We start from the raw sequence: 23,923 nt of genomic DNA, 5'->3' as shown, positions 1-23,923 counted from the left end.
GTCTGTAGTGTTTTGGACGTGGGTAGTATTTCCCACGTTTAGCAGTATGACAGAGTTTTGTACTGACTTTTCTGTTGCGTGGTAACGGAGCCTGGCACAGCCCAGCTAGGTGCCACTCAGCAACATCAAGAATACTTTAAATGAGGTGGTGGGAAGGGACAAGAAGTGCTTTTAATGACAAGAAGTACTTTCCTGCTTGGGGGACAGCTGGGGAGGGCTGAGATCATCCGACAGGGAAGGTTCAAACCTCACATTTCTGATGTCGGTCTGATCACCACACTGTGGGGCAGCCTCCCCTGGGCACTGGGCACTGAGTTAGCAATCTCAGCTCTTGGGATCCATCTTTCTAGCTGCTAGTTCTTGTGTCTGTCTGCTCTCTACGCTTGGTCATGCTCTGCTACCTTCCTGCCCAGTCCAGGTTCCTGCTTTTGGCTTCCTGATCTGCCTGCATGACTTCTTGTTTGAAACCCTGACCTTACAGCAAAGAATTTCTCATTTTGTGGATTGTAAGGCCTGTTCTGTTTCACTTGAGTTTAGCGTGCCTTGACTTTATGCCTGTTGTTGCTGGCTCTGCTTTGCTGCCTTGTTCCCATCCCCAGACTTGGTTGCAGCTTATTCTTAACCGCTGGCTGCAACTGTCAGCATTTGGCTGTATGTTGAAGTTTGGGAGCGTACTACCAGTCTTCAACAGGACATACCTAAGCAGTTGCCAGATCTGGCAATCAAAACAGAGTGAGTGCAGATGCACAGAAAGGTGGTGAGTACTTCAACTAAACTATAACCAACTTCTCTGGATCAAAGCCTCAAGTGTTGTCCATTGCAAGCTCATAATGTCAGCACACAGGTGTCTGTTGCAAAAGGTCAGGAATCCATTTCAGGAAAACAGAAATGAATCCTTTGTATACTCAAATTCTAGTGTTTGTACTTTCCCAGCAATTGCTTCAGTCTTCAGATGATGAAAAATTGTAAGTATCTGGACACAGCTACAGAGTGAGCCTGTCCTTCATGGTTTTCACATTGCTTGTGGGTATTCTTGGGAACAGAGACCTCTTCACCTTTCTTCTTCCCAAATTTGGCCTTTTCCTCTCGTTTAGGTGAAATATTTTATTGTATTGTTAAGAAAGAAGGCTGTCCTCAAAACTGTGTATCTTAGAAATATACCAAAAAATGTTACAGATTTAATGACAGGAGCTGTTTTTCACGGAGTCATCAATTGTAGAAATTAAGCTAGTCTTGACTTACAGCCTTGAAGACTTATTTAGTCAGCAAAATATTTTGAATTGATTATGCCAACATGACATTTGTGCTTCTTCTCTAATTTTAAAGATATGTATACATCTGCTGGTTACAAGGAAAATTGGCAGCAGAATTGCAGAGCACCTTTCACCAGGCCTTCCATTGCTGAAAGGACAGCAAAAAAATAAAAGGCTAAATGCCCAGTTTTTAATAGATATTGGAGGCTTAATGGTTGCTTACTAGATAACTAGATTACCACTGCTAACTGAAGAATCCCCCCAGTTCTTGCTGTTCGCGATGAATCTTGATATTACAAGGTATTTGCAGACAAGGGCTATGAGAGGTAACTGAATTGCATAAAAGCATGCTCTTACCTTACCCCTACCATGTTAGCGTGTTTCTCTTAACATATCCCATCACTTCCTCTTAGGAAGAGAAACATTTAATGGTTTGGTGCAGTACCGTGGTTTTGAAGTGAAAATCATTTCTGTTTATTGTGTTTTGGGTCAATTCGGAGTATGTTGGTGCATGTGAATGATGTTTGTTTTATAGGAAACTAAACCAGAAGCCCCATTCCAGTGGGCACAAAATGCTCTTCTCCCCCTAATAGAGGTCTGAGAGTCTAAATGAGTGACTGGTCCTTCACATAGCTTTGAACCACATTTATGGTGGGGGTGTAAGATCCAAACCAAACCCCTAAATTATAGATTTTATAGATGAAATGGCTACAGCACTACCTGCTTTCATCTGCTCCTCTTGCACCAAATCAGAGACTAATGGTAATAGCCAGTCTGTAACAGTAGTGTTATCCTCTAGTGCCATAGAACACTCGGACCTAAGTGTCTTTTTTTTTTAATGTTAAATCCAAGAACAATCACAATGTTAACAGTCAGGTTTTTTTTAAAAATAATATACAGAACTAAAAGCCCTTGATGATTAGAGGAAGCGTTCTACAGTTTGTGAACAACACACAGCATAATGCATCTTCATTACAAAAATGCAAAATGACGATCATTTATCATAAAATATGTTGACAATAGGTATTCATCACTTAGTAAACTCTGTTCCCATGGCAATGCAATTCATTTTGTTCCTCTCCCTCTACTACATGCATGGAAGACTGGGCATTCTCTGGACAAACAAATTGCAGCTTTAATGCTATGGATTTTTTTGCGTGAAATACATAAGTATTTTGGTGGAACTTCAGTTCAGTGGTAACCACAGTGCTGGGGGAACATGCCTATATTTCATACAGACCAGTGGACAAGTGGACATGCTCACTGAGCAGGTGTCCTGCCATTCCCAATTTTATACCAACTCTGTTTAAAGGAAAGGAATTCTTTCAGGAGTAAGTTCCAGTAATATATTTGTATGCTGGGAACAATTGTTTTTTTTAAAAAATATGGTAGCACTGTTTGCTTCAGAAATATGAACAAATGTTTGTTATAATTAACTGCATGTTGTTTATTCCTTATTTTTATCTGGTTGTACTTTGGTTTTGTGTGTGTATATATGTGTGCATGTTTAAAAGTAGAAATTATTTGGTCAAGCAGACCTGTTCTAGGGAAGTTATGCACTCCCACACACATATGGCATCTTGTTAATGAAGCTTACCAATTTTTACTTACTTGTATTTTGAAGGCTAATAAAATACCATGTTCTTTCCCCTTATGTGATATTTTGTTTGAAGTCAGCACATCTATGTATTTCACAAATTTCCATCAGTTTCAGAAACTGTGAGTTATTTTATAAATCTGACTACCCAACCTACCATGTATTTTTTCCACCGCAGAACAAACTAACAGCTTCAGTTACTGCAAAGCAAGCCATGTTTACCTAAATATACCTGCTTTCTGCTTTAAGAGCATGACAGGGTGGCTGACTCCGATATAACAAACAGCTTCTGTGCTGTCAATTAATAGCCCTGAGAATAAGTTTTGTTCTTTTAATGGTTGAGTCATAGCTCTTTGCATATTCCGGACAATTGGGTCTTACTACATAGATAACTTAGGAATACTAAAGTAAAAGAGAAGGCAGCAACCTGCAAAATGTCTTTGCTTCATGTGAAATTGTCTGAAGATAATGCTGACAGATGCACTCTTAGTAAAGACCTGGATTTTGCTGAAAAAGAGAGGTGAAATGAGCCCCGCAACTGTACAATTAATTTTTAAAGCCAACCAATAACAACTTATAATCTCCGCCCCAAATAAAAGCCCCTGTTCAAATGCAGTTTCAAACTGTTTCATCCCTGGGATTTTTGCTGGATGGAGCAAGCAGAGTTTGGTCCAAGCTGCAGCAGGCAGTTATGCCTTGCTCATTGCAAGCCTCTTCATTCTGGAACTGTTTGAAATGGGTTGGTTTAGGTGTATTCTGCATGCTTAGTCTGAAAATGAGACTGTATACAACTTTCTAACTTCAGATTACATGTTCAGCCTGTGTATAAACTTGAAGTCTGGAAACATTCTGAGCTGTAGCCTTGGTTTAGGTTTATTTCTATTGAATATGGCTAACTTACAGTCACACTTACTTAGCAACTCAGCAAACTATCCAAACAATGCTGTTCTTTGATGTAGGTACCGCTACACTGATAGCTGATCAGCTCATGTAATTCCAAAAGTTTGGCACAAGATGTTGCCAGGATGAGGCAAGGGGGTACCTACGGAGGGGAAAAATAGGAGCATAGTCATTGACCACCCAGTTTCTCCGGTGGGTTCCTAATGCCCCTGCCCTCTGCTGTGCCAGGTCTCACACCATTAGGAGCCCTGGGGTCTCTGCCCTGTGCCCACCAGAAGGCCCTCCTTGGTAGTGGTCCTTGCATGTTTTCGGTCCTTTCATGTTTCCCCTTGGAGCTGTGAAACCTCCAGTCTGACAGTCTGGGCCTGAAGGCCCAAGTGGCTCTTGAATTCCTCAATTTTTATGGACATTCCAAGTTTCCTCATGGCACAGTCTCAACTGAGTAACCACTGTAGAAACAGTCCCCAAAATATTGCCACGCCCACCAGTTGTGTTCTCCACCCCAGGGAGAGCTCACATGCGCGTAGCAAAGGGCTGTAAAGCACCAGTCAGAGGTTTTACTGTTAAATATTTTAGGTTGAGCAAGGACAGAGATTATACTGGAGCTAAACAAATGATAGATAAGTGCCTGATATGTTTTAGGGTAGATATTTTACAAGAATAAAAGTTTTTATGAATTTTCCCTTGGTTTCTGAGTTGACAGCCTTCATAACACCTTGTAAACTAATGAAAACCTCAGGCATTGTTTTCTTATTTTTCTTATTCAAAGCTGCCTTTATTAGGAATAAAAAAGCAGTATAAAAAGCTATGTATTCTGCTCTTCTCTCTTTGGAAGGCTAAAATTATTTTAATAAAGGATAAATATGTGATGTTAGTTGCTCTTCTTAATCAGCAATTAAAATCTGAGCAATATTATTAATCTTATATTTTTTTGCTTTCCAGATGATCAACATATAATCTCAACAACTATGGCTGAGAAGTGCAATTAAGGTAACATAATTTCCCTTTTACTATGGGCACGCTTTTGGTGAAAGTGATTTCCAAAGTACTCGCTCCAGTAATCCACTTAATAACCTGCATTTCTTGAGGCTGAGTTCACCTCTGGATGTGTTGATTTTGTCATTTACCACTTTGGCTACTGCACTTCCTGAAAACTCCCTAATTTTTTCATAGTCCTTCTCTTTCAGCTCCCTGTTTTTAAATTGAGTAACAGTGTTTTAAGATATCTGTGTAGACTTACATGCTGGGAATAATGCTTACATTATATGCTTGCAACTGAAGGTCATGTCTTTGAAATATTAACTCAGAAAATGTTGTGGGGAAATGATAGAAAATCTGTCCATAGGAGGCTTTTGGAATGATGGCTGCTGCACGCTCCAAGGCACCAAGGATTTAATTGCTGATTTCAATCACAAGATGGAAATCTGCTCAGCAACTGTACTGTACCACAGGGAAAAGATGCTTGGTTTTGTTGGAAATACACATATCATGACCAGCATTATCTCTCTTCAAGTCATGTTTTCACTTGTAAATTTCTAGCTGGGGCTTCAAACAAAAGAGTAGTAAGATAGGAGAAAGTGGAAATATGTCTGGTTCCCTTTCCTTGGCAAGTTGCACTGAAATCAGATGGCAAACTTCAGTGAAAAAAATAATTTCTTCCCTACAAAAAGTGAAGTATGAACAAGGTAGGACACCAGTGCTATCGGATTAAAAACTTCATGAACAATATTGAACATTTGTTCTACAATGACATGGACTAGTTCTTGCCGAAGCAGTTATCATGGCAGTATTTCCATTCCATTTCTAAATGCCTCCACTACTGGTTTAATAACGCTGTTGAAGTAGTCGGCTGTAAAATCATCCTGGAATATTAAATGACCAGTCTCCTTTCTGATGGGATTTTTGTTGTTGAGTCTGCGTGATTTATTTGAGGATGGGTAAAGGATAGGAAAGCTTTCCTTTTTTTTAATTACCTCCTTTTAGAAACAGAATACATTATTTTTCCAATTTTACCTCTAGTTGCCAGAAGTTTACTAGCAAAACCTCTTAATGTTTATTTCAGTATGGGGTTATTGCACTCTGTCTGGTGAATACTAGCATATATGCAAAAACAGAAAAAAAGAAATCCTGAAAAGTACATGCAAATTAGGTTATTTCAGCACTCTGTAATGTCTTAGGACAGGTTTTGAACAAAGAGTAATCCAGAATATCATCGTAAGTGAAAAGAGGGATGAAATGCAAAATTCTGATCAGAACGTGATTTTGTTAGACTCATTTAATGTTTCTTTTTCCTATGATAGTGAACATCTCAGACTACAGTAATGCGATGTGCTTAAGCTATCTAGATTTATAGGAAGCATTCATTCAGTACAGTTCCCAAAGGAAATTATTATTTAAAGTGGAGATGGTGCAGATTAATACAGGAATTATAAGAAGCTGTCTTAGGCAGATAAGGAGCTGGGAAAAGAGGGGAATGTGGCAGGATGTAGTGACAGGTGAGCTACCAGGTTGCAGGGGAGTTATTAGAAGTATACGTAAGAGACAGGTCGTGTGACCAGTCCTCTGTAATAATTCTTTTAGTAACCTTGACACAAGGTCTTTGATGCAGTTTTTTAAACTCCTGTAATGCTGTGAAGGACAGCAGTATTATACAGAAGAATTTTGTTGACTTTGTGGATTAATATAACAAAGGCAGGATAAAATTTCATAGTAATAAGTACACTGCCATTTTGTTAGGGACCGATAGCAGGGCCGGTTGCTATAAACAAGAGCTTCAGCATATGGAAGTTCTACTTTTTTTCAAGAAAGTGTGATTGGTACCTAACTGAAGCTTTCATAACCTACATAATTTTCATGAACACCTGCTTACCAACAAATTGAAATTTACTGTAAATGGTTTAGAGACTAGGTGTTCAAATTCTGCTAATTATGATAAAATAAAATCTTAGATTTTAAATACCAAGTTCCGAACCTTATTCTATAAAGTTCAAAGCAGTTGCAGGTGTGAACCCTAACCTTGCATTAGGAGTAGGAAGTTGCCAGACTACCAATGAGTAGGTTACTGTAGCAGCTGAGGAACTGATCTTCATATAACCAGCCCATCTGCCTCCTCCAATCCAAAAATCCCCAAACAAACAAAAAATGTGGAAACAAACCATGCAGATCTCAGGCACTAAGTGAGCAGTTGTGTTACTTTGAAGCAAGAAACCTCATCTAGGATGGGTGTAGCTGTAGCAGAAGCTGAGCCAAGATACAAAGCTGGAGGCAGAGCAATAACTAGTGAAGGTAGAAGAAGAACCAGGAGGTAGCTGATGGTTAAAACCGTACAGTTTTTGGCTGTCGGAGGGAGGAGTGCAACAAGACACTTACCATGGGTCAGATTGACCTGGTACAAAGGCAAACAATGTAATCAGTGCTCATCCTGCCTCACAGAAGAATTAGAGCCAGCATATGGTGCAGGCATCCAGCTTAATAAAGCGTGTGTCAAAATATATTGAGTGTCTACCTTACATGGGACTGGCAAATGTGTGCTGACTAGGAGGATAGCTCAGTGTCCTCGAGGTCAGCTTTTTGGAGGAATTCAGGAACACAGAAAGGTTTACTGACACACTACCTTCAGGGTCTTTTCTCAGTAATACTCTAGTTGAAGAACCCTAAAACTACTGAGACAGAGTAAGAAGAGGGAGCATTTTAGCACAATCCCACCTCCAGAGTAGCAGCCCCAGCGTCATGCAAAATGACATCATGGTGGTATTCAAGAAGCAAGTGAACCCAAAAATGGGCCCTGCTCAGTGAAATACGGGTATGCTATACTCTATGGCTAACCCTCTGAGGATTAGTGAATAAAGCCAAAAGGATGCAAAGGTGGTTCTTCATTACCGTACACTTAAAAATCTGCACTTCCATCAGATTAAAGGAATGCTCTACAGATCAACAAAAAGTTGGTCAAAAGATATGGAACAGAAGGTAGGACTAACTAATCAGTTTTCTGAGTGACAGGATGACAGCAGTAGATTCTCAAAAGAATCTGTCCTTAAACTGATGATAATCAACTGATAAATCAACTGGAAAAGATGACAGAGTGTGCTGATGATGCTTTTATTCAGAGCACCGAAGATGAGTGCTGACTGGGGAAAACCACAGATGGATTGTGCAAAACAAAGTGCCTGGGCAAGGCAGTGGCAGATGAAATTCACTGTAGGCAGATGCAAATTGAAGATGGCAAAAATCCTATATGTGAGGTGATAAATGTTGAGCTGACCGTTGCCACTCACTGACCAAAGTGTTGGGCATAGGTAGAGCTGTAAAATATAAAGGATGCTTCTCTGACAATGTTGACTTTAGTTTTGATGATGTTGACTTTGGTGTCAGTAGCAGTTAGAAAAGCAAGTAGTATAACAGGAAAGGCACCAAAAATATCCTGCAAATGTCACATTGCTACTGTGTAAGCCTATGTTTCTCTTGCATCCTGAGTAGTGTACAGTTTTGTTTCTCCATTTCAAAAAGGTGTAACAGGAGCTGGGTAAGTTTGGAGGATGGTAACCATGACACAGATTTCTTCCAAGAAATGATTAAACAGTGTAGCATTCCTTGGTGTGGGAAAGGGACAGAGGTCTGAATAACTCCTTGAGGACTACCAAGGGTGAACAGGACCCGCTGGTCATTATCATTTCCAGTGCTAGAGGCAGGGAGTGGAATTAGTGGGTGATGAGTGCACAGGACGTACAAGGGAGAGGCCTCCCTGGTGGGTGGTGGTTATTGTGCGGCCCAAGTTAGGGCAGGAGGGGAGGGCTAGCCTTTCACATAGGCGTAGACAGCAACAGCACAGAGTTATGGAAGGAAAGTATAACAGGGCCTGAGAAATACAAAGACTTCACTGTTTATTCAGGAAGTGAGTGGACTTGCAAGAGTTTGAGGGTCACGTGGGAGTTCTGGGGAATTCTCCCATGGGATGGATAGCTCTGCTCTTCCTTAGGGGCTGCTGCTGTCGGGGAAGGGCAGCTGGGCTTGATGTACTCTGCTGTGAAGGGCTGTTCATAGGCTGTTACAGAGCTTAAAATGAGAGGACCAAGGAGCCACTGCTGATGGAGCTACTAAAGAAAAAACAAACTGCTGAAAGGAATTTCAGGCTGTGTCTAGCAAGTAGGAACAGGGAAGTGTTTGCCCAGTTGTACAAGGCTCACTTAAACTGTTGTATGTGGTTTGGTTACTTGTCATCAGAAAAAGATATATTTAAACTTGGAAAGTTGTAGAAAAGGATGAGTAATTGTGTAGTGTGCCTCCATACCTCCCTGTTACAGGACCAATTGGGATTTACTAGATTTGTAGCGAAGTAAAGAGATACTTACTTTTTTAAAATATATTGAGGGTTCAAATAGAAGTGAGGGAACAACATAATAACATGGATAGAAAATCAAGTGGGCTTATGTGTGTCTTGAGTCTGTTAAGGCTGGAAGTGAGAAAAAGACATGTTAACCAGAGAGATGAGTGAAATTCTACAAGGGCTTTCTTTGCAAACACAGCTGGGACACAAAACCAGTGTTCTTTCAAGATGAAGCTTATGGGAGGGAACAGCAGTTGAAGAGCTGTCTTCCCTTGGAGGATAAATCTCTTGCATCTGCACTTCTACTCCTGCCAACTCAGGAAGCACAGAACTGGCTTTGGAGCAGATAGGCGCACGTGAGATGGCAATGCAGAAGCTGAGCTGTAATGCCAGCAGTAAATCCAGTGCTACCTTAACAAGAACAACAGAAGCAATAATTCATACAGTTCCGTGTGTAATTGATCAGCTACCTATAGATCACGATGGCTCTTCTATTAAAGCATAGAAATAAAAATCTTCAGATTAGACTTGTAGAAACCCACCCATGCTGCCATATTTTTACTAATAAAATTAGCAGTGGAAGCTAGAAATAAATTACTATTACTTATCCACAGTCTGCTGATACCCTCATGTTGCTCTGTGGACATGCCTAGCTTGATGAATCCTTCCAACAGAAAGGTGGATCATGACACTTGAATGCAGCAGGCTGAATTTTTGTTCTTGACAATAGTATTAGATATGTTAAGATCTAAAATATTTGGAGCCATATACAGCATAGAAGCTAGAAGTCCATTCTGCCATTTTAAAGCTTCTTAATTATATAAATAATCTTGTGGAGGTCTCATACTGTAGTAAAAGAGTTAGATGAGAGAATAAGGCAGATCAAAAGTAGGTTATGAATATGAGACCCCTAGTCATCTGAACTAATGCATTTTCATAGATTAGTTTTTTATAACAGATCTAGAGCAGTGGAAAATATTTACCTATCGTGAGGTCTGTCATTGCAAATAGTGTTGACATTTTTGTCAGGAGTGAAAAAGTCATGAGAATTTGAAACTTTTTTTTTTTCTTGCAGTGAAAGGAGGCTGTAATATTATGAGTTGAATCTAGGGATTTTAAAAACAAATAGAAAACTGTACACATATGATAAGATGAAAAATTGTGTCACTGTTAGCTTACATATAATAGGACCCTAAGGGGACAGATGTTCTGGGAGAACACATAGCCATTAGAACATGATTGAAGGGGGAGATTCTGAAATGTAGCCAGAACATACAGATGGAAACATTAAATAAATAAATAAAAATCAACTTACAAGTAGCCAATATAAATAATGCAGGGGATGCCTAACATGTTCTCCATTGTTCAAACCAGCAAACAGACATGCTTCTGCATTCTGAACAATTTGCAGCTGATGGAGCAGGTTTGCAATGAGGTTAGCTGAAAGGGAATTGGAGCCAGCCAGCCCCCTGGGCATTTGCAAAAGTAATGTCAGGACTCCAGTAAAGAGCAAAGACTTTCCTTTTCAGAATTCATTTTTTGAACAGTGCTTTTTTATTCTCTGGTACTGTAACAAGAATTAATTTGGGGATACTCCATTTTAGATGAATCCTTTAGCCTATTTTGAAGATAAAGTAGAAAGGAGAGGGATGGGTTGTAGAAGGACATTGCACGTATGACTGTATGAAGTGATAAAAGATGGATAAAGAATCATCCCAGAAACAGTTTCAGCTACAGAATAGCATTAACTTCAGGCTTTTTACAGACTCATCCTGAAGATACATATTTTCTGTTCTGTTATCAGTGTAGTGCCTAGGTTGCTGGGCATGTACAGCACTAGCCTGGTGGTCAACTATTTCCAGTGGACAATTTAAGTTTCATTGGCAGAGTAACATGAACAAAGACAGTCTCCTTTTGAGAGTGGCTCCCACAATGTACCACTGAGTCACAAGTAACATCATAGACATCAGAGAGCAGGGCAAACGCTTCACTAAGAAAAATCACACATCAAACTAGTTTTGAGGATTGTTCATTGTAAGAAATCGACAGCAAAACTCAGGAGAATATTGTCAAAGCAACAACTGACACAGTTTTCCCTTAGAAAGAAAGCACACATTAGCAGTTAAGAGTTGATTTAATTGTGCTGATTGTCAAGTGGAAAACTGTGAACTCATTAGCAGAAGCGTAGTCTGTCAAAATTGCCTGCTGGCCTGCTCTATGAAGAGAAGGAATTTAGCACTGGACACCAAGAACCAGAAGTCTTGCGTGAGGACAGACAAAACTGTTTTTTTCCCAGCAAATACAACTACCCTTCTTTTGAACATGAATGTAAATCCCCAGTCTTTGTGAAGCATTTTCCCACAAAAAGAAAAAAAAAAAGAAAAAAGAAAAAAAAAAAGATTATTTTCAAATGTTTTTCATAGTGGAATTGTGAAATATTCCAGTAGCAGAGAAGTGGTCTATCTCTAATCATGTTACCTTTGGAGCTGTCCATCTCTTAATTTTAGACTATAGTATGGCTACTGTCACCATTAGCTGTAAATCTAGCCCTGTAGCACGTTCCACATGAAATCCCCAAAGCGTTCCTGCACTAGCAGCATTTCCTCTTAGTAAAACCTGACATCCCCAAACTTCATCAGCTTAACCCCTAAACCAGGAACACCTTGTGGATTCACTAACAAATGGCATCTTGCTTTGATGGTGTGGACTTGAATTCTGGAACCCTAGTACCTGTCTTACAGCTGCCATGCTCTGAAGCAGTAGCCCTAGAGCAGCCCAGGTGGCCTTTGCCATCCTAGTGACCATGGGGCATACATATCCAACCTCACTCTTGAGTACTTGTAGCCTAAGTTCTTAAGATGTAGACAATGCTAACCTTAGCAGTGCTTCCAACTCTAATCCCAATTTAATTTGGTAACTTCTTTCACCTCTCCCACTATATGTAGTCAGATAAGTTACCTTCACAGGAGATTCCTTCCTTGTTTATAGTATTTCCCTTCTTATAAACAGGAAGACATAAAAGTCATTTTTGTAATAGCATTATGGTAATTCTCTACTATTTTCCATTCCCTTAATACCTTGCTTGCTTTTTTGCATCATGGCTGTACAGTTACATATTATCAAGAATATATCTATATATGTTAGATTTCACCTCTCACATATTATTCTGTGGTAAATGACTAAGGAAAACCTATTTAGAAATCCATATTATTAAAACAATGTTTAAATAAATTATAAAATCATATTTATCATATAAATAATTGAATCATATTATAAATGAATGGGAAATTTTATCGTTTATATGATAAAATATTTTATCATGTAAATTGTATAACATTCTGAGAGGGGTTTGATGCAAGAGCTAAGTTACTGGCAAAAGTATGTCATAAACCAAAGCACTTACATTAATTAACAGAGAAGGGAGCAGGCTTTGCATTTCCGTGTGGTAAAACCCAGTGCAAAATGAAGAAATCACTGTAAAAGACACGTAGATTTCAGTATTATTTATGGCAAATTTTGCTATACTTAAGTTTTCCTATGTGAGTGGAGCAGGATGTTGAGACCTCCCTTTGTGCTGCCCATATATTACATTAGTAGCAAGATGGTTGTGTTCAGGAATCCTTAAGGGCAAGACTGTCCTTTGTTACAACAATAATGACTTTATTCTTCAGAAGCTAAAAATATTTTTTATCAATTTTGCAGCAGTAGCTGCATTGCTACAGTTTCTTCACTCAAAGTAGTGGTTCTTGTATATCAAGTTGTGTTAGTGCAGTGCTGTCATCTTCCTATGGACAGATGCACTTGCATCTGTTTCTCCAACTAACCATGGAGCTTGACTTCTCCACCCACAAATTTACCTTATTTTCACAGTGATCTTCTACATTTTCTGTACTAAAACAATGCTATAAGAAACAAAATGTTGGTTACATTGCTGATCAAAGAGCATCACAGTGGGAGCCAGCCAGCCAGCAGCACCAGCAGTTAAAATTTAGTGGACATTGCTGCTTAAACAGTTTATGTTCTTACACATATCATGAGTTTGCTAATGGGACACATGTTTATGCATCTCACACTCACTCATGCACATCAGTAGTTATGCTACAAACACATGCTTTTGCACATTAATAGGATCATTATTTGGAGCTAATCCACTTTACAGATATTCTTAGTTAAGCAACACTGGTCTAATTTGAATAGTCAAACTAGAAGCCTCACACTTTCATTAGCCTTACATCAGTATTCAGATTCTGTTCAGAATCTGAACTAATACAAGGCTCCTCTGACAACCCGGGTCTTTCTTCCGACTTGTGCAGTGTAGTTTTACAGACAGGTAGCTCCAACCTCCGTTTTATGGTTGCCTTTGCCATAATTTCACTTAATTATAAAACATCCCTTCAGGAAGTAGTTATTGGGATTTCCGAGAAGAGAAGGGAGACAAAGAAATATCAAGGAAAGTATGTTTACAAAGTCATTTGAATTTGGGGAAAATTTAGTGAAAAATAGGTACTGGTAAGAGAAATCCCTCTGTGAAAGTCAGAGTCCACCATAGTGGATTTTAAAGTTTTGACTTCCCCAAGAAGGGCTGGCAGCCAAATCTGGACTTGCTACCTGAATAAATGAGCACTCCTCCATTGAGTATGATGCTCTTAAATTTCTGAGTTGATTCTCTGTATATATTTTTGTCTGTACTCTAACAAAATTAATTCTTTTGAATGTTTTATTTAATTTAGTCTGAGGCCCTAACTTATCTTGGTTGAAATCTTCAATTATTATTTCCATGAATAGTGAGAAAGTCCTCCCTGACTTCAGAGTAAAACATTTCCACAGTAAGAATAAATAACACAAACACTGACCTTTCAGTCCCAAGGAGAGTGTCTGCTTAAGAACTTCACAGCTTCTTGCCTCAGTGCCGATTGACATTTGCAAGGTTCATAAGTTGGTTATTTGGATGTAAATCAACATGGAAGGAAAAACAGTCTCAATAGTTATGATAGCAGAGTCCGCTTTTTCTGTGTTTAATATAATATAATGGATAATATATCACGGAAATTCGCCATCAATGCATAATTTAAATGATGGCTGCTGTAAAGTATCAATGTGGAGGTCTGGAAAGGGAGAGACAGTTAAAATACTGAAAAATCCACTACATTTAATAAAGAGAAAAAAATGCCTGTTGGGGAGTTTGCCAGCTACGCCTTAAAGTATTGTTGTAGTTTAACCCAAGCTGGTAACCAGGCACCACATGGCTGCTCACTTACTCCACCCTCACCCAGAGGGATGGAGAGGAGAGTTGGAAAGGAATGTTAAACTTGAGGGTTGAGATAAGAACAATTTAATAATTAAATAAAATAAACCAAAACCAATAATAATAAATTATTAACAGTTATAATGAAAATGACGGAGAAGGGGAGAGGAATACAATTCAAAGGGAAGGGAGAAAACTAGTGGTGCACGATACAGTTACTCACCACCCACTGACCAGTGCCCAGCCAGTTCCCGACTGCAAGGCCCCAGCCAACGCACCATGACCACCACCCCACAGCCCCTTCCCAGTTTATATATCGAGAATGATGTCCCATGGTATGGAACTTTGGCTAGTTTGGGTCATCTGTCCTGGCTGTGTCCCCTCCCAAGTTCTTGTGCCCCTCCAGCCTTCTCACTGGCAGGGCCTGAGAAACCAAAAGGTCTTTGACTTTGGATAAACATTCCCCAGCAACAACCAAAAACACCAATGTGCTATCAACATTGTTCTCACACCAAATCCAAAACACAGCACTGCAGCAACTACTAAGAGGAAAATCAACTCCATCCCAGCTGAAACCAGGGCAGTATACACGTATACACCCCTTACTCCATACCATTTACATCATGCTACATTTTGCAATACATCACCGTCTTTTCCGTCTTTTAAGATAAATACATAAATGTCATTCCCTTAGTCTATGGACCATCCCTCATGATGGACCATCTCCCATCAGGAGATCATACGCTAAACTATATAGCCCTGAACTTTTACCAGGATTGGTCCATTACTTACTAGCCCTTGTCTTGAAACTACTATTAATGACAGAAAAGAAGCAGTGTAGTACTTAGTACGTTTGCTAGGTATATGTTAGGCCCTTGTGGGACATTCCCACGCTTTTACTGATCAGATCTGTCCCCTGTCCCCACCTCAACCCTGGAAATTCTTATTAATTTTCTACAAAAGGAGCCTTACAGAGTCCATGTATATGCATCTACTTTAAAGTTATTGGCAAGCCTCCGTTCTAAGTATCAAGGCAAAGCCAACATAATCTCCTTCAGTCTCTGAGACCTGCAAGTCAGCAGAGTGAAACAGCCCACTGCCTTTTATTAGATATTACGCACTTGACAGCCAAGTCAAATGCCGAGCTTGGTAGAGCAGTAATTCAATTCATGACCAAGTAATACGCTGAATGTGTCATTCCTGTCCTCCAGAGAAACGTGTGACCTCTCCACTGAGGTCCAGCTTAAAATAAGAGGTATTTCCTTGGGGTCACTAGTTTTTCAGGGTAATGTTGGAAGTGTTTGAACCCACTCTCCACCACTCTGTTTCCTTTTCCAGAGTTTTCAGAAATATGGTGTAGGAACTGGGAAATAAATATGAGTCCGTATCGATGCTATCCCTAGAAAGACTGTAGGTGTAGAGGTGCTATGAAGACATCTCATCAAGGAAGTAAAGAGAAAACTGATTTTAAAACAGTCATTTTATCCCTGCTTTTTGTGGGAAGACGAGCCTTGAAGCAAGCTAATGTACTTAATTATTTCACTGTGGTTTTAAGAGTTGCTGCCCTAAACAGTTTTCTTCCACCTTGAGTTAGGTCATCTTTAGTATATGCAGCAATTAATGTCTTAAAACATGAAGAGACTCCCTTCTTATTCCACCCTGATGTATGGAGACAGTGTACGCCTGCCTTTTCATGCTAAGCTTTTTGAACTTGAGGTAAAAGCTCATTTTTCTTGTGTGCAGCAATTCGGTGAAACCTCCTTCATTCTTTGTGCAGAGAACAGTGCCACAGTGCGAGAGAGTATCTCATTATCCTGTGCTGCGTGAAGGATGGACCAGCACACAGCCTTTAAAAGCAACCAGGACTCACACAACGACATTGAGATTACAGGAACATAACCATGAAGAGCTGCTTCAGCCACTAAACTTTGGTGGACTGAAATAAAATAGATCATAGTTTTGCTATGCAAACTACATCAAAGCCTCTGAAGTAGCTGCTTCCTTATTTCCTATGTAGAAGTCATTTTCACTATACCAATGTATTACTTTGAAGCAGAAACTAGTCTACCTGGGACTACATTGATTTTGAATTCTAAACTCAGCACAGCCTTTAATGATCAGTTTGTGGCATCAGGCTTCCTAATTTTAGAGCACTGTCAAAGGTGCATCTTTATTATGGTCCAAACAGCCTTCAGAGATGAATCAGAGGGTATGGCAATTGTAGAGCTTCAAATGTGTGAGACATTAAGTTCAGGTATTTGCTTGTTCTGGTGATAATTTCTATGTATATATATTTTATTTTATTTTATTTTTTACTCTGAACTTTGAAACCAAAATTATTTCTTAACATCAGTATATTTTTGCTAAAATGTACAGTTCATGTTATAATACTGTCTTTAAAATCTTAACTGTGGGAAAGGTTTTAAATTTTGTTTCACTATCATGTAGAGTAAGAGTTTGGGGTCCAAACATGTGCCAAAAATTAGACAATTTATTTCATAAAGTTAAAATTTCCACTCTCCTATTTAGTAGTTTGGTAGGTAACTCTCAGGATCAATGCAAAATTTTCAAAGGGCACTAAAGTCTACTGAGAGTGAGTCCATGCAAGTGAGGAAAAAAGTGTTATCATCTGCCTTTGAACAAGTAAACAAACAAACGCAACTAAATGGCGAAAGGTAACAGTGAAACTGTTTCAAGGATCAACTAACACATTGACCAAGAGACAAAGACATTTGTTGAAGTAGGATTAGTTAATTACCATATTTGTAAATTTATAAGTAAACTGAAACTATCAACTTCCATCCATATGGCAATTCCTCATAACCTTGCACTTTGTATGTTAATAGTGTAGTAGAAGGAGAGGTTTGCTGACAGCCTTGCAGCAAAGGGCATTCCTGTCAGCCTCGAGCCAAGGGCCTGAGAGACCTGGTTGAGCAGGAGGGCTATAAATGTTTGCGGGTGAGAGCAGCTCACAGGGAGGGAGCTCATTCTGTTCTTCCTTGACCTCCCAGTCTTGTTGAGTGTTGGCTGGACTGCTGTGCGCTGGTGGCAAGGAGGAAGAGATTGCTGAATATTCAGGAGAAAATGAGGAATGGATGTTAAAGATGAGTGACTTACATGGGACATTCACTTCTGAAGGACATGAGATAGAAGGGTGTGTACTGCCCAGGTGGTGAGAGGTAGGTCCTTGGGATGGGACTACTCAGGTCCTGCTCTATAATGATTGCAAATCAGAATGTCTTCTCACTTAACATTAGATTGCAGCTGTATTATGAGGTTACAGATCTAGAGGGGTCATAATCATATAAAAATAATCTAAAAAGATCTTGGGGTTTCTAGGGGTCATATAATGTCCACTGAATACAAACCCATGGATTAACTCGACAGTTACAAGCTCAGCCTCAGAAGTCAAAAACTGCTCAAGCTGTGAAATTAATCAATCTAGCTGTCCATGAACTGTGTATTCATGATTTCAGAGCATCTTCTAAGCCATCTGCACGTAATCATCGTAAGAATATTTTCACAGTCTAAATTGTGATTGTCAATGGGAAACATTGACATGAAAGAACTTAAGCCACCTGCTTAAAACATGTAACTGTTCACTGTAGTAAGCAGTGTGTTAAAACTGCATTGCATGTCTTCCTCTAGGATTGGAATGAGGATTCATCTAGTTGATTAGTTTTAAAGAGAAATAAGTTACCATGAAAATGATTATGGAAGAAGAAAATCTCCAATATGTCGTCGTCTTTTTTTTTTTTTTTTTTTTTTTTTTTTCTGAGGAAACTTATACAAAGACAAAATGCATGCCCTTATTTTAAAACCACGTTCAACATGTCCCTCTGTCCTTTTTCCTTTCAGTTTTCTCAGGAGATTTTGAAATGTTAAGAGGTGAACTCGACCAAAACAAAACATGAACAGAACAGGAAACACTTTAAAAAAATATAGTAGGTAAACATATTGTTGCTACTGGAGGTGACAAAGAGCTATTGGAAAATTATATTTGCCATGTTTCTGCTAGCCCTATTGGAACGCTTTGCTGTGATATATAGCACTGGTTTTAGGATAAGCCATAATTTTATCTGACCAGATGTAACTGATCTGTCACCAATTGTAATTTTTTCTTACCTGCTTGGGAAAAAGGAAGGCAGGATCACTACTCAGTTAAACAGTATAAAACTTCATACGCATGAAAGTGGTCACACCGATCAGCCTCTCTGGGATATAGTTTGCTGGTTCCTAAATTTTTTTGGAGTCAGTAATGCTGCTGTCATCATCTTAACCCTTCTGCTGGCTTCTTGCCTCTTTGCCACCATCCTGATTGTCCCTTACTTCCCTGGCATCAGCTTCATTAGGACCTCTGAGAACACTTAGATGACGACTGTTGAAAGAGGGAGACACTGAAAAGGAAAGTAAATTAGGACTCTTAGAATAGAGTTTTAAATAAATAAATTTATTGTTGTATGCTTAGATTTTTTCAGTTTCACCTAAATCAAGAGGTGTTGTATGTATTGAGTAGAACCAACAAGGCAGAATGGAGTTAATCATAATTCCAGTGTGAGTGTAATTTATATTTCTTGCTCCCTTTTTCACAGGCAGGTGTAAATTTTGATTGGCATTACTGTTTTATTTAGAAAACTGCAACAGCAGTGTTGGGCTTTCTTGCCCTTAGCCAGGTTGTTTCAAGTGAATGTCTTGCTGCTTTGGGAAGGTCTGAAAGCCAGCTGCGTGGCTAGGCTGTATCTCCCATGCCTGGGAAGGTCAGTAGGAGCAGCTTGCTCTTCTGCAGGCAGGGGAAATAGCAACTGAGCTTTGTGTGCCAATTTGAAAAATGAAGCAAAACTGGAATATAACCAGGGGCTAAAATCAAGGTGTGTGTAAATAATCCCAGCTTGGACAAAACAAGAAGGTTCTTCTGTTTACTTAATGTGGTAGAAGTGTTGCAGATTTAATCTGAAGAGGTATTGCAGTTTTAGAGCACACTGCAGGCAGGCTGGGGTTTCCTGATGATTCTGCTAGGTAAGGCCATCACAGCTCGCCAGTATGTCTTTCACAGATTCTTTTGTGTTCAGGTTGACCAATCTGTTTTGTTCTGTTGTTCCCAATGACTGTCATTTGTAAATAATTCCTCTTTATAAAACACTTTTATATTGTGATGTTGAAGTGATGGTTGTTATTAGGTCTTTGTTCAGTCTTTGCTCATAAGTTGTATTGTACAAATTATTAATATTACTGTTGTTCTTGAATATTCTCTTCTCTGTCTGCATATGTAAGTGCAGTGTCCAAAACTGGACGATTATCTCACTGCGAAACACCAGTCCAGCTCAGAGCCAGAATTTCTTCCTGTTCCTCATAGATGATATTGCAGCCAGGTTTCAGGATTATATTGCAGTGTTTAGTCACTCTGCAGCCTCCCTAGACTTTCTGTTCAGTGGTGAGCAAGTCCGTCCCTATACTGTACCTGCACGTTTGACTATTTCTTACATGCAGTATGTTGCACTCCTTCAATTGCCATGTGGTGCACAGGGTCTCCCACATGGGTTCTGGTTCAGGAAAATATCTAACATATTATAATACAATAAGAACAAAAATCTGAATGCAACTGAGTTAAATTCTTGTAGTTTTAAATTGGGAAACGCCTTCATTTGGATGCCAGATTTGTTCTCTTTCTCTCTGTTGATTTATGATGTTTTGTCTTAATTATCGTCTGTTTTCTAGTTGAAGAAAAGTAGACTAAGAATGAGCACTCACGCAAAAAAAAAAAAAAAATCTTCTAGAGCAGAATTGATTTAAATACCCCTCAGCAGTGTTAAAGCTCCCAAGAGACACTACAGAGTGCAGAGAGCTTCTTAAAGACATTGGGCAGGTCAGGGTGCCAGTTTGGAGAGAAACTGGAAATTCCAGTTTTGTCTGAAACCAAGGTAAAATCAGCTGGGATGAGTCCAGAGTCAGGTAGTGACCTAATTAGCTTCTCTTTTTCTGAGGCTAATAGAAGGAATAGGGCTGATCTGTAGCACTGCCTGTGTGCTACATTTCTAGACTTGTGATTAGCAGGTGCTTTTTGAAACAATGTATGCTAATGACAGAAATGGTCTTGGAGGAAGAAAAGGAAGGGAAAAAAAATGTTCTTTAAATTTGCACCCGTGAAGCAAATAAGAATTGAGGAACAGCTAAGGATTGTGTTGAAAGAGAAAGGAAGGGAAGAGGTTGGTGAAAAAATCTGAGTATGAATTGAAAGTGCCATTGTGATGGGGAAAAAAATAAAGGCAAACATAGTCCTCACGTGTGTATGAAGCATAATCTGCAACCAGGACAAAGTAATGGTTCTGCTTTACGCAGAGGTAGTAGCAGCCTAGCTGGGGTCTTTGTCCTGATCTGGGCAGTGCATTTCAGGAAAGCTGTGGGGCAGCTATGGGGCATCAGAAGAGAACAGTAAAATCAACCAGAAGTCTAGAAAATACACCCTGCAGGGATGAATTGGTCTTATTTAGTATGAATACAAAAGAAGGGAAATTTGAAAACAGTGTTCCGCTGCATGAAAGACTATTTCAAAGCAGAGGATAGTTTATTCTTTTTATCCATGATAGATGGCATAAAATTAACAGGTGTAAACTGCAATAAGGAAGGTTCGTATTGAACATGCTGCCTGGGAAGAAAGGGAGCATTAACAGTTCAAGTAGTGACCAGGTTGTCCGAGACCAATGTAGAATATCCCAAATGGTGGATTTTCTAAAGTTGAATGACTCTCCAAAGACTTAAACATGGATCAGGAGTGAAAGAAAGATCTGAATGTATTTTGGAACAGGAAATGGCCTTGATGACCTGTTGAAGTTCCAAGCAACCTGGTCATTGCTCTGAGACCATTAAAATAGAAGCCTTGACCCTGCCTTTGTTTTAACATACCCAAACCAGCACTGAGCATAGAGAGGAAAAGAGTCTCTGTGTGGCTGAGAACAAAAAAAGCTGACACGACCCAAAAGGACAATTGAAGCAGAATGTGGGCAGACCAAACAGACACCAGTAGTCCAGTGTTCGGTTAGGCTGAGATTTTCTTATCTGCAGAGGACATCACCAGGTTACTCAGTAGTACACACAGGTACCCATACAATTTTGACTAAAAATACACAGGGATTTTGCTATTAATTGTAAATCATAGTGTATGAAGACAGAAGTAAATTTTGCTCCAATTAAAGTTTTAAAATGGCAGCATTGATGGTGGGGAGGGAGTGAAACCTTCCCCTGTTCCCATTAAGTTAGCCTATTGTCCAGGTTTTTATTTCTATTTTTAATGAGCATAATGGCTATGCTTACTAGGAGCTTCTCAGTGTACTTGCTAATGAGAGAAAGAAAATAGATTTGGGGTTGTTTTTAGATATCTTTGATTTAAATGTTTCTATGTTTGAGTGACTTACCTCCCACTCTGTATACTGACTGTAGATTCACAAAAGCCTTTCTAATTTGCCAGTGGCCTAAGTAGCCAAATTGTTTTCTGCTGCCATGCAATTTTAGTGCTATAGAATTTATTCTTTTTTTACAAAATTTTCTTCATAACCAGATGTGCAAAAACTTTGAGGTGAAAGACCATGAAATGGATCAAATAACTTTTGAGTTTTGCCAGCTGCTGCTTCTGCTCTGTAAGAGGAGCTCTGTAGCAGGGACTCCTCCCAGATCAATAAACCTAGGATTAGTTGGGCAGAAGGAAGACACTTGTGACTTGAGCATCAGACTGTCTTTCTGCAGCTCTCTAAGCAATTAATTTAGAGTAGAAAGTGTTTTGCAAACAGCAATAATAGCTGCCAAAAATACTGACCCATGCAGAAGATAAAAGGTCAGGATGGATTTTATTCCTGGGACGCAGAGCACCAGCATGATCCGGAAAGTGCTAACTTTGTGGAGGAAGAAGTATGGCTGTGCATGTTGGAGTAGGAGGGCTTGTGCTGTAGTGTGTGCCTGTTGGTTTTATAGCTGGCACCACAGAGATCCTCGCTTCTCTACTGAAATCAGTTTTTTCAGTTATTTTGTTGGCCTGTTTCCTATTCTTCAGCATTATCATCCTGATCTTGCATAATTTTAAATAAGTATTTTTATTAACAGGTAGAGAACATGAATCAGCGTATACTGACTTGCTAGCAGAGACTTCGCCTTCTTCCCAAATAGTAACTCACAAGATAACATACATAGTATGAGTGTCTGTAAGGGGCAAGGTAGATGAAGCAAAGCCTGTGAGCTTGCACAGCCTTTGACTGCAAGCGCCTCTACTGATAATATTTTGTAACAAGCCATAACTGCATCTGGTTTTGTGGGTTTGCACAAAATAGTGTCATTCTTTGAGATGTATCCTTTTGTATTTACTTCTTTGCTTAAACTGAAAACCTCTGTTGTATGAATGGTGAAATTAATTTCAGCACAGAATTTGGATTACTTCCAGAGGAGTAAACCATAAGCAAATTGTTTCTTCAAAGAATCCACCTTCTCTTAGTTTGTGTTCAATTACATGGTTATTTTCCAGTGGGAGAGACAGAAATGTTAGTTATCTCTGTTGCTTGCCTGGCTGCTTTCCTTAATCTGCTTGTAGAGGGCGCTTTTATTCTACCGAGGCAGTTTGTTCCCTTTGAATCCTGTCTTCCCGTGGTAGGGAGCTACTGCCTCACACCTCAGCAAAAGATTTGCGTATGCAAGTGTGTAATTTGGATTATACACCAGCAGAGACATTCTTCATTGTGCCTCTAATATGCCCGCTCCTCTTCCAGTTTGCAGTAACGGTGCATCTTCACTGCAGGGAAAGGCAGGGTGCTAGTCCTGCACCTCTTCACCATTTCCAGATTTAGACCTGCTCTTTCACCTCAGTAACAGTGCTGCGCTTGTTCTAAGAATGCAGCCTGTATGTGATTTAGATTACATCTGAGACATGCTATGCCTGTAATGAGAGAGTCTGATGGTGATTCATTAGTCAGGACTACACTGGCCTTCCTGCTCAAACAGAGGATTCAACCTCTCATCCATTTCTTACTCTTTGTGGTTGGGAGTTAAGGATTTCTCAAGCTGTTTGAAAGGTGGACTTTGATTTAATTTTTTTAGAAGAGCAGTTACACGCTACTGAAAAATTAGAATATAGAGACTATATAATAAAAGAGGAGCAGCCTCCTGCCAAACGGACATACAGTCCAGCCGGTGTGAAGAGTGGATGTCTGTTTTAGCTTAAAAGAAAACAAATCCTGTCCTCACCTTACTGTGACATATAGATATCTATCTAATGATTGATAGCAAAATTATTTAGTTGCATTCTGTTAAAAGAGCATGAATAACATTTTCCCAATTTTTCCTTCTTATAGGCTGTCACTCTGTGAGACTGCAGCAAACTGCTGGAGTATGAAGGCAGCTCAGTTCATGTAAGTGTGTATCTTCACAAACGTGAATTGCAAAAACAGCCATTAGCTCTCTGGCCCTTTTAAATTTGAGGGAATTGATACAACAGGAAACACTGATGGAAAAGGGATGAGAAAATTGCAGGGTAAAGAAAAAGATAAAAATTCACAAACAATGTTAAAAATATGCAGCAGGTAAGACTAAATTGTCAGTGTCTGACTTGTTGTGAACAGTGACGATTT

The 23,923-nt window shown here is 39.4% G+C and overlaps 1 long non-coding RNA gene across 4 annotated transcripts in view; it reads left to right on the top strand.

Annotated features, from left to right (window-relative positions):
• Positions 1-23,718, top strand: part of LOC129736893 (uncharacterized) — a 344,917-nt gene extending 321,199 nt beyond the window's left edge. For 3 of the 4 annotated variants that reach the window (XR_008734049.1, XR_008734046.1, XR_008734047.1), the window contains 2 exons: positions 4,693-4,740; positions 23,648-23,718. This is a non-coding gene — a long non-coding RNA (uncharacterized LOC129736893). The remainder of the gene's footprint in view (positions 1-4,692; positions 4,741-23,647) is intronic. The other variant, XR_008734048.1, reaches the window with a different exon arrangement.
• Positions 23,719-23,923: the final 205 nt, after the last annotated feature.

The sequence above is a fragment of the Falco cherrug genome, chromosome 9 (assembly GCF_023634085.1).
Source record: "Falco cherrug isolate bFalChe1 chromosome 9, bFalChe1.pri, whole genome shotgun sequence".
Classification (NCBI taxonomy): domain Eukaryota; kingdom Metazoa; phylum Chordata; class Aves; order Falconiformes; family Falconidae; genus Falco; species Falco cherrug.
The sequence above is the reverse complement of the archived record's forward strand: the minus strand, read 5'-3'. Positions and strand labels throughout refer to the sequence as shown.